This window comes from Phoca vitulina, unplaced genomic scaffold (assembly GCF_004348235.1).
Source record: "Phoca vitulina isolate PV1807 unplaced genomic scaffold, GSC_HSeal_1.0 scaffold122, whole genome shotgun sequence".
NCBI lineage: Eukaryota > Metazoa > Chordata > Mammalia > Carnivora > Phocidae > Phoca > Phoca vitulina.
In genome coordinates, this window is record NW_022589825.1 from 438589 (window position 1) to 446234 (window position 7646).

Genomic DNA, 7646 nt, shown 5'->3' on the forward strand with positions numbered 1-7646 from the left:
ACCAACAGGGTGTAGTCAAGGAATTCCCTACCTTCCATTTCGACCTCCAGAAAGATTTATGTGGTGGGTTTGTGTCACAGACCATCCCTTCCATTTTCCTGTTCCTTAAGGGTCAAGTAGCAGTTCAGGCTTTTGCCACAAGGTGGCGCAAGAGACCCAACATCATCAAACTCCACTCGAGTATTTTTTGCAAGCTGTATAATATATAAATAAATAAGTACAAACTAATAAATAAATAGATAGATAGAGAGTTAATAATTAATATCGATGTACCTTGAAAATATTCAGCTAAGTGAAAGGAGACAAAAATGCAAAAGACCACAAATTGTAAGAGCACATATTGTGTGAGTCCTCTTACATGTAGTGTCTCGAGGTAGCCCACCAATATGGTTTAGTCGAGGAATTCCCCACTTTCCTTTTTGACCTCCACAAAGTTCTGTGTGGTGGGGTTGTGTCACAGACCATCCCTCCCATTTTCCCGTTCCTTAGTGTTCAAGCAGCAGTTCAGGGTTTTGCCACAAGGTGGCGCCAAAGAACCACCATCATCAAACCAGTCTCCGGTATTGTCTGTAAGGTGTAAAGTAAATTAATTAATTCATTAATTAATTTTAAAAATATATCCCCCTTAAACCCCAGGATTTGAACCTATATACAATGATAATAATTCTGTCTGAAGAATTGTGGTGTGTAAAAAAAAGATTCTGAAAACATATATTCCAGGGCTTCTGATGATGAAACAACCAGTGTCAGTGGCATGCTTTGGCAGTCAGAGGTAGGTATGTGAAGGATTGTGCAGATCAGAACGGGGACAAGTGCCTGAGAGAGGTTAGGCCATCAGAGCAGGGTCTCACAACAGTGTCCTGTGTCATGGACAGGGGATGAAAAACGGGGTGGGAGAAGGTCTGGGCAGTGGGTGCAGGGGTGGGGTAATGGAGAGTGAAAGCCCTGTTCTCTGGTAAGGACCCAGTGTACAGTTCACACTGTACATGAGCTGACAGTGATGAGGGAAGAGAGAGAATGAATATGAAATTTGGGCTCAATAGCAAATGGAACTGGTTTAACATACTTATGAATTTTTGAGCAGAATTGGTATCATGGTAAACAAACTGTTTCATGACTTTTTAACTCTTTGGAACATGTACTCCTTTCAGTTAAAAGAGAAAAACAAAAATGGAGAGAAGTGTGACACTAACTGGTGGTCAGATCCAGGATGGCAGCTCAGAGAGTCCCAGACCAGGGGGCTTCATAAGGAGGAAGGAGGGTAGAGGTTAGGAGCTTCACCTCATGTGACCAGCCAAATATCTGGATTTTCACACAACTGGAACAATTCCTCTGTATCCATCACTTTTCTAGAACATAAAGAAAGACATTTGGGGGGATACTTAAACTTGAGATTGGAAGTCCAGCTCGGGCCTGAATTGAGACTAAAAATGCAAATGTGATGAGTGTGTATGGAGGTGGTAGAGCTGGAGGGGATTGAGAAATACACACCCACACACAGTCGATTCAAAAAAAAAATCAAAGAGAAAACAGGTTGGTTTAAGTTGTAGAGTCAAGAGTCATTTGTTCTTTATTACAGCATTCAATAGAAAATTACATTCACTTCTTGGTACAGAAATGGCACCCTGCCTCTTTCTTGGGACAGTTGATCCAGATGGAGCTGTTCCTGGGCAGCGCTTACCTATGTGTCTGCCAGCAATTGTCCTCACTACCTTCTTACATACATATGTAAACTCTCTCATGCAGAATAACTGGGACCTGAGCTCTTTTCTTCAACTCCGTATCCATATGCAGTACAAAACCACTGATTTTTCAATAAGTTTGAATTATTCTGAATACCAGATCAAAAACTTGCATTTTGGTTAAGAGGCTCTGCCAGACCCTTGCTAATTTAATTTTTTTCCCATTCCGGGCCCTTCCCTATCATCGTCCCCTTCACCTGGGATCATGTTCAAGAAATTTGATGAAAAAGAAAATGTGTCCAACTGCATCCAGTTGAAAACCTCAGTTATAAAGGATATTAAGAACCAATTGATAGAACAATTTCCAGGTATTGAACCATGGCTTAATCAGATCATGCCTAAGAAAGATCCTGTCAAAATAGTGCGATGCCATGAACATATAGAAATCCTTACAGTAAATGGAAAATTACTATTTTTTAGACAAAGAGAAGGGCCTTTTTATCCAACCCTAAGGTTACTTCACAAATAACCTTTTATCCTGCCACACTAGCAAGTTGATAAAGGAGCCATCAAATTTGTACTCAGTGGAGCAAATATCATGTGTCCAGGTTTAACTTCTCCTGGAGCTAAACTTTACCCTGCCGCAGTAGATACGACCGTGGCAATCATGGCAGAAGGAAAACAGCATGCTCTGTGTGTCGGAGTCGTGAAGATGTCTGCAGAAGATATTGAGAAAGTCAACAAAGGAATTGGCGTTGAAAATATCCATTATTTAAATGATGGGCTGTGGTATATGAAGACATATAAATGAACCTCTGAGGAATGCACTTGGCTAAATATGGATATTGTGCTGTATCTGTGTTTGTGTCTGTGTGTGACAGCATGGAGACAGTACCTCTGTGGCTATGCTGAATAAATTCAACAGATGTTAAAAAAAAAACTTGCATTATCTAACCTATCTTAAATGATCCCAAAGGCACTTTAGTATCCAGCAGGCTCTCAGTGTCACTGATTTTTGCTGGACAGTAATAAGAGATATAGAATGTTTACTAAGTCTATTCTGGCTCTGTGTATTTACTCTGAAAACAGTTTACTTGAATAAGGTCTCGATACATTTGTTCCATATGTCATTTCTGTAGGCTCGAAATGAACAACACAGGGAGCTTCACTTTGTTCATCCATAGTTGCTACATGTTCAGTAATGAAAACATATTATTTGTATAAAGAGAGTTATAAAAAAATAAACAAAAAATAAAGGTAAAATGCAAGAACTTTGTATCCCATAAAATCAAGAGTTTACTGTGGTTAGAAGTCAGACTAAGCGAACATAATAATGAGGAATAATTGACGATGCTTCTTCCATGGACCAAAATTTTGCTAAGTTTTGTACATCCTCACTAGCTTCAGGTTTCTTCCCCTTATATGATTTTCACTACTGGAATTACCAGCCTTTAGCCATGAGCTCCTCTTCCACATCACCTAGTGCCCACTGGGTGATCTGTCAGCTCCAAAGCATCCCACTCTGTCTTGAAATCTTTATTGGTGTCTGCAGGCATGGCCATGGCAGTTCCAGACATCTGCTCCTGCACCATTTACGATTGGTCAGTGGCATCATCTTCGCCCAGAATCAGAGCAAATGCTCTGAAGCCCAAAGATATTTAGGAAGTACTAGGATTCAGAACTCAGGCAGGATGCATTTCCCGTGAGTAGTTTGGATACTTGCTGAAGCGTAGACTTAAAAGGGAGGAACAGTGGAAATAAGACGTTGTTTGTGACAAAGCCTGAAAACGTCATATCGATCCATTCACCAATAAGAGGCATAGTGAGTAGATGTGGTATATAAACACAATGGGATATTACTCAGCCATTAAAAATGAGTTCTTGCCACTTGTGAGAACATGAACGGACCTAGATGGAATTACGCTAAGTGAGATAGATAGGAAAAGATAAATACCATTATAATTTCACTTATATGTGGAATCTAGAAAACAGAAGAAGGGATCAAAGAACAACAACAAAATGGACCCTTAAATACTGAGAACAAACTGGTTGACAGAGGGGAAGTGGGTGAATGAATAAGCAAAGTAAATAAAGGGGATTAAGAGTTACAAATTTTTAGTTATAAAATAAGTGATGGAGGAAAAAATGTATAGCATAAGGAATATAATCAATAACATTGTAATAATGTATGGTGACAGATGGTGGTTATACTCATCAGGGTGAGCACTGAGTAATGTATAGAATTCTCTAATTAATATGCTGTACAGGGGCGCCTGGGTGGCTCAGTCGTTAAATGTCTGCCTTCGGCTCAGGTCATGATCCCAGGGTCCTGGGATCGAGCCCCACATCGGGCTCCCTGCTTAGCGGGAGGCCTGCTTCTCCCTCTCCCACTCCCCCTGCTTGTGTTCCCACTCTCGCTGTGTCTCTCTCTGTCAAATAAATAAAATCTTTAAAAAAATATGCTGTACAAATGAAACTAATAGAACATTCTATGTCAACTATATTTTAAAAAATAAATAAAAATAAATAAATGAATAAATTTAAAAAATCATAAGAAGGGCACTTGTTTTTTTTTTCCTTTATTATGTTCAGTTAGCCAACATACAGTACATCACTAGTTTTTGAAGTAGTGTTCAACAATTCATCAGTTGTGTACAACACCCAGTGCTCATCCCAACACGTGCCCTCCTTAATACCCAACACATGGCTTCCCCATCCCCCCACCCCCCTCCCTTCTGTAACCCTCAGTTTGTTTCCCAGAGTCCAGAGTCTCTCATGGTTTGTCTCCCTCTCTGGTTTGGAAGGGCACTTGTTACGATGCCTTTCATCATGTCTGTGAGCATAGTGGAATGACTCAGAGGAAAATAGGCACTACCTTCCTTTTAATTGTTTTAAAAAATCCATCCTCTGACTTGTTGATGTATTATTTTCTGTCTAGTCGCATGGGAAAAACCACTGTACCTGTTATTTGTGTTTTTTTTTTAAGATTTTATTTATTTATTTGACAGAGACACAACGAGAGAGGGGACACAAGCAGGGAGAGTGGGAGAGGAGAAGCAGGCTTCCTGCAGAGCAGGGAGCCTGATGCGGGGCTCGATCCCAGGACCCTGGGATCATGACCTGAGCCGAAGGCAGACGCTTAACGACTGAGCCACCCAGGCGCCCCTGTACTTGTTATTTGGTTGTACTGTCCCATCAAAAGTATGTTGAGGATCTAAACCTAGGTACCTATGAATAGGACCTTATTTGGAAATTGCATATTTGCTGATGTATCAGGTTACGATGAAGTTATTAGGGTGGGCCCTAATCTTATATGACATATGGCATTGTAAGAAGGGAAAACGCCATTGAAGACTGGGACTCTAAGGGAGACATGTGATGACACAGGCAGAGACTGGAGTGACATTGCTTTAAGCAAGGAACATCAAGGACTGATGGTTGCCACCAGAGGCTAGGAAGAGGCAAGGAGAACTCTCCATGGTGTCCCATTGTGCAAGGCACTAGTGACACCTTGATTTCAGTCTTTTATCATCCAGAACTGTGAGAAACTCAATACCTGTTGTTTTAAGCCACTGACTTGTGTAGTTTACTATAGCAGTCAATGGAAACAAATACAGAACCTTGGCTTTGTTTCTTTTCTTGTCAGATTGGTTGCTTTGCTAAGATTAACAATAAGGCTGTATCTTATGATATGGGGAACAGCAGCATAGACTGGTTAGATGTATTCACTCAGAAGCCACACAGCCTGTGTTCACATCTAAGCCTTGAAACTTACTAGCCCTGCCCTCACTGTGCCGCAGTTCCCTGACGTTGGAAGTCAGGCAACAGTAGCTTCTCCTCATAGGTTGTGGTGAGGATTAATAAGTGTAGGTTTCACACTTAACAGTATTGGACAAAGGGAAGGTAACAATAAATATTAATCATGTTATCATTACTATCATGTCAGAATGCACCTTTAAAGTTTTGAGAGCCATTTTTATTATGTGCATTCATATTGTATGATGTTGAGTGACCTTCATAATATCATATTTATCATCAAAAATCAGTTTAAAAAGCTCTAAATTGGAGGCTCCTGGGTGGCTCAGTCAAGTGTCGGACTCTTGGTTTTGGCTCAGGTCATGATCTCAGGGTCGTGAGATCAAATCGTGACATTCGAGAGAATCTGCTTAAGATTCTCTCTCTCCCTCTGCCCCTCCCACCACACTCATACTCACTCTCTTTTGCTCAAAAAAAAAAAAAAAAGGCTGTAAGTGGGATATCATTTCACTTCTGTCCTTAAATATAGTTACTTTGCACAGTAAAATTTATTTTTTTAATATTTTATTTATTTACATGACAGAGAGAGAGTACAAGCAGGGGGAGCGGCAGGGAGAGGGAGAAGCAGGCTCCCACTGAACAGAAAGCCAAGCGTGGGGCTCGATCCCACGACCCTGGGATCATGACCTGAGCTGAAGGCAGACCCTTAACCAACTGAGCCACCCAGGCGCCCCTGCACAGTAAAATTTCTGAAAAAATATATATTCAACTGTAAACAGTACTTAGCCATGAGTAATAGACATTTTAAAAATTCTAATGATTTTTTTTCCTTCCTTGTATTTTCCATTTTTCTTTAACAACAAAAGGACTTGGGTTTAGAAGTGAAAAAGATAACAAGATAGAAATAAATATCCTCAGCCGTTCCCAAAGAAGCCTGAGTCAGTGTCGGATGTAGAATATCTCAAAAGCAAGGAAATTAGGTAATAAGGTGGCCACAGCTTTAAGTTCTGAATCTACCACATGATAGTCCCAATTGGCATCTTCAGGGACACTACAGATGCCTAAGGAAAGGCAAGCATGTCTTTCAAGTAAACCTTACATTCCGCAGACCTATGATAGCTCCACTCTCCAGGATTTAGTGAGGGTCATGAGATGAAAGCACTTTCACAGCACGCTTCTCTGTTCTCTCCAAATAAAGCCCCTTGACCTGAAAGCAGGCTCAGGGTATTTAACCTCCCAGTTAGCCAAGCAGGGAACCCACAGGGGAGGGAAAGAGGGAGGGGGCATGAGATGGCCCAGTGCTTTCAGCCCACAGCTTTCAGTGAGAAATGCTTCAACAACAGGATTCAGGGGGGGATTTTCGTCACAGGCTCCTTCAGCCCAGGGCCTAGGGAAGCAAAAACATGTGGATTCAAACCGCTTTGAAGTATCTTCCTTGTGCCACTATGTTAGTAAAAGGAAGGAAAAATATACAGATGGCCAACACTTATACTACAAATCAGCTCAAGTTCAAAATGTGATGGATCCGGAACCAATCTAGGGATTTTGGTGTTATTCTGGGCACAGAAAAAACAAAATCCCTGCAATCACTGTCGTCTCTCACCAGCATGGCCCAGATGATGATCTGGATGTACAGGCCCAGATGAATAACAGTGTGAATGAAAGCCAGAAAATTAGGCCTGGACAAAAGAAAATGTTTTAGGTTCAGGAGACACTGAGACATTGCTTTGGCCTAGCTGGAGCCTGGGAACTAAGACTTGAACACAGATGATGAAAAAAGTGACTGAAAATACCAGCTGCTTGCTCTGTTAGTGCTCCCTATAGCATGCAAGGTGAAAAGCTGGGTGTGTCCCTTTTAAAATCTCTGAGAGAGGACACGCATGGCAAGGACGCATAAATGGCAGGTCAGCCTGTTGACATGTGATTCTGGATTTGTTCTTGTTTCTTTCTCCCTCCTTTTCTATTAGGTAGCCAGGCATCAGTGAAAAAAAAAAAAAGTAACAAAACAACAGAATATTTCACCGAAGTAGAAATTATTTAAAAAGGCATCAAGAGTAAAAAAAAAAAAAAAAAAAAAAAAATCGTCTTCAATTCTTGACAGCGGTCACCTCTGGGAAATCATAGAAGAATGCAAAGTAAGTGTCACCTCTCTAGGGAATGTTTATTTCTGAATATGAGGACACAGAAGTCTGCCCTAGTATTTTCTAT

The 7646-nt window shown here is 40.9% G+C and overlaps 2 pseudogenes; one reads left to right on the forward strand and one right to left on the reverse strand.

Annotated features, from left to right (window-relative positions):
- Window positions 1-1947: 1947 nt before the first annotated feature.
- LOC116628549 lies at window positions 1948-2493 on the forward strand (annotated as a pseudogene).
- Window positions 2494-3123: 630 nt separating this feature from the next.
- Window positions 3124-4626, reverse strand: LOC116628540 (annotated as a pseudogene).
- Window positions 4627-7646: the final 3020 nt, after the last annotated feature.